Here is a 4,117-nt window from a genome sequence, read left to right on the forward strand (position 1 = left end):
AGGGAAGGGGAAACCTTGAAGATAACTTTTCCCCGACTCTGATTCAATACTCACTACTTTCCCATGGCTGGACCTCCCTAGGTTGTGCCACACCCCCATCCTCACCCCTACCCCCAACTCAGGGTTCATAAAACTGCTGGAGCCTTCTGTTTGGGGCCCCCTCCAAAGTGGGGTGAAAAGCATTGACCTACCTGGCTCCATAGTCCATTTCATGGGGTAAAATGCAATGGAGTCGTGAGCCTTTCTCTTATTTCATTGTAGTAAGTGATTAAAGTCTTAACTCTTTCATTTCTGCCTTGTTGCCTTAACTGGCTACCCTGATACCTGGCAGCTCCCCTCTCACCCAGCTCAGCTGAGCTCCTGACACCTAGTGAAATAAAATCAAAGCCAGAGGTATATACTTTTTAATTCCTATATTTAAATAAAATTACTTTGAACAAAATATAGAACTAAACAATGCATCTTACTTAATTCATGAATATTTTTGTAAAGAGCATCATTTTAAATATTACAGATTTTTAAATTCATTTTAATAACATTTTATATCTTTTATATGTCTTTTAATAACATTAAAAGAATGTAGTATTATAATAAGCATTCCTTCTGACTGAAAGTTAATATAGTCATTTGAATTTTTTGTAAGAGTCATATATATTGCAAATATATGTCTTCCAATTTTTAAGAAGGCAAAAGCTTTCTTATAAGGGGCCCCATCTATAATCCTCATACATTTGCCTATTTATCTATTTGAGAAATTGATATTCAGTATAAAAAATTTAGTTGCTATTCTTATTACCAAATACATGGCTATGAGGCAAAGCAGAAGATATCCCTTTTTCTTTTTTTTAAATTTTAACATTTATTGGTTTTCTTTGATTGCCTCTGGTCCAGTTTTGGAAGGGCTCTCTGGGTTCTTCTGGACTTGTTTCCGGACTGCTGCAGCTGCAGCTTTTAAGGCCCTGTTTTGCTTCTCCAGCTTTTGAGCCTCTTGGAAAACCCGAATGCACAGAGCCTTTTTGGTCCCCCAGCGGAGGTGGGTTTTTCGGTAGTACAGAGGGGGAAAGGTGTACTCAATCCCCAGCTCCCTGCATGTCTTCTCAAAGACAGTATAGTTGGTCTTGCAGAGGTTTTTGAGCATCTTTTTCCTCTGGTCAATGCTCATCATCAGATAGCGCTTGTGGGCTTTGTCCTTTCTTCTTGTGTTCTTCACAACTGCGGATCTTGACAGTCAACGCAACAATTCGAGCCTCCAGGGAGCTGGTGTCCTTAGGCTTTTCCACGACCTTGTTCATCAACTGCTCTTTCTTGAGTTTTAGCTTCTCTTTCTGGTTGGCCATTTCCAAAGATAAGAGTTTTTTCACGACATCATCAACCTTCTCAATTCCAGGGATGTCCTGGTAGTCCTTGAGCAGCATAGAAGGGGACAGGTCATCTTCATGGCTGGGCTGGACTGGTGTCTGGGTGACATATCTGCGGGCAGCCCGGAGGATGAGACCTCCAGGACTTGAGGGAAGGTCCCGCTGGATGGCGAGAAGCTTGGCGCACCCTCCACCCGGCAGCCCGAGGACTGGGGCCTGAGTCACTGCCTGGGTCCGAATCGAACTCAGCGCCCTCCACGCCGCCCTCAGCATGGTGGCTTCTGACCCCCGAGGGACCCGCTCCACTTAATCAGAAGAATAAGTGGAGTGTTGAGAACAGCTGGAACTTAAAACACCATCTTTTTTTGATCAAAGCAGTAGCAATCCTGCTCAGATTCAAGAGCAGGAAAGAGACCCCTTATCTCCATTAAAAGAATGTAAAACAGTTTGCTGCTATGTTTTTGCTTGCTTGCTTGTTTTACTTTACCCTTATATTATTAAGGAAATTGAAGTTGCAAAATTATAGGGTTGAAGCTAAGGTTTTAGGGCATTTAGAAAAGTATATTTGAGATGAGGTTTGTTTCCTCTGTGATTGTTTTCCTTAATTTCTCACTGCTGAAGAAACTAAAAAAAAACCTGTGAACAGGAAGATACAGTATGTGAGCCTTGATATTTTCCTGCCTCAGCTAGTGGTCTCATTAATAAAGCTGTATTTGGTGGAGATAGAGGCTGTGGACAGGCACAGCAAGGCAGGCTTACAGTCATTTTATTTGACGTTTTGTGCATCTTTATACATGCAAAGTGTTAAAGTGCTTTAATTAAATATTTTAGTGAAGAACTGTAAAAACCAATTTAGAAACCTAAATTGAAGATGTTTCCTTTGTTATTCAACATATAAGCTGTTAGAACAGGGTTTTCTTTCCATAAAGAATTGACTTTAAATCAAATACTCAACATTTGTAGAGCTCTTTTTTTTTAAGCTAGCAAAGTAATTCAATTATTCTAATTATATCATAATTCTGTGGTCACATTTTTCCTACTTGCTTGAATTAAAGAACCGAATTTCAAACCTTTTGATATATAAGAGTGCACATGTATTCATATTTCTTATTAAATTATATGTATACAATTGATTGATACTTTTAGAAGTCCTCTGATTATGATTTCTTCAAAGAAGTTATTAAAACTAGACAATAAAGGTCATTTTGTATATTATTTGTGTTTACTTTCTATAACTATAGATCACACATAATTTATCACCCTGTGTTGACTCATTTGATTTTCAAAATAATCTCTATTTCTAAATTATTTTTCTTTTGATTTAAACAATTTACCTTTAGTTTGCATGAATTAAATTGTATGAATAGAATTCAGAATACATACTCAAATCATTAGATTGTTTTGTATCAAAACATTTTTTATTATGGTAATTGTCTTATCTCAAAATGACCTATATATGGAATTTTATGTATAAATTATTGCTGGATTTATTTTAACCTAGTCACAGATATTCATACTAAGGACATATTTATTAGCTCACTTTTTTGTCTTTGGAGTTACATTTTTCTGATATCACTTCTCTACAAAACATAAATAAAGAACTTTCAGAACATATGTTGGAAGATGAAAAAAATTATTTCTAAGTATAAAACATTTTTAATTTCAGATTTATTTGTGTAAAGGGTTAAGGTTATATGAATGTCATCTCTTTATGAAGTACTACACTCTAGTTTTATTACTAATTCTACTCTTCATCAAATCAAACACTGCATATGGTTATAACATTGATTTCTTAATTTTATGAAAATTGTCCTACCAACAGCTGGTCTCTTGAACAAATGAATATGTCAATGGCTGATTACAGATTAATGATATAGCTATTCTTCAAAAGTGCAGCATTTCTCATTCAAAATTAGCCTCATAGTAGTTTAGAATGCTTATTTAAAAGGAACACTCTTTAACTTATGCATTTAAATATTTTTGTTGATATGAAATTGAATGCTTTTGAAGAGCATACACACTTTAGGAGGAAAAAAAGAACTGAAAGAATTTAAATTTAGGATTATTGAAAAGCACATCTGCTTTGAATGTGATGATTTATCAAGATCAGCATGAAGCAACTGCTAATCAAATTTGCCTGAAGACATCAGACAATACTCTATTATCAGACAAAATTATTTAGGATCATTTTTTAAATGTTTATTCAACTTGTAAAAACTTAAAAGTTGAGTTAAAAATCTGAAATTCTCCTTACCAAGCATATTCCGAAAAACTTGTGTCATCATGCATTTAAAATGATATGGAATGCTAATCATAGCAATAGTTTTCTTACACTTTGGGATACTACAGCAACATCATTATGCTACAGCAATTTCTGAAAATGAGTGTTCTTTTACCACGTTACTTCTTGGCCTATCAGCTACTGTTGTAAATGATCTAACTACCCATCAACCATATATTTGAAAAATGTATTTTATATTGGGTCCCAATGGTTAGGTAAGCAATGACAAAGGTAATAGACAGAATAAAATTAACAAATAAACCTAGTCTCAGTGTTAATACCTTGAACATACCACTGTGATGCTTCCCAGTTTTGAAGAATTTTGCTTTTCTTTATTACTGTGATTGACATATTGAAAGCTGAGTTCTTTGAAATTCATATCACCTGACAGTCGGCTTGGAGAAAACTTTACTGATACTAAACACACAATGTATTGAATGCACATAGATAAATAAAAGTCCTCCAGAACTGAAAAGTC

General features: G+C 35.2%; 1 pseudogene; it reads right to left on the reverse strand.

The window, feature by feature from the left end:
- Nucleotides 1-844: 844 nt before the first annotated feature.
- Nucleotides 845-1,646, reverse strand: LOC111177413 (small ribosomal subunit protein uS15m pseudogene; annotated as a pseudogene).
- Nucleotides 1,647-4,117: the final 2,471 nt, after the last annotated feature.

The sequence above is a fragment of the Delphinapterus leucas genome, chromosome 1 (assembly GCF_059928025.1).
Source record: "Delphinapterus leucas isolate spDelLeu-1000000601 "Yukka" chromosome 1, BTC_Dleu_Yukka2, whole genome shotgun sequence".
In the NCBI taxonomy this organism is placed as follows: domain Eukaryota; kingdom Metazoa; phylum Chordata; class Mammalia; order Artiodactyla; family Monodontidae; genus Delphinapterus; species Delphinapterus leucas.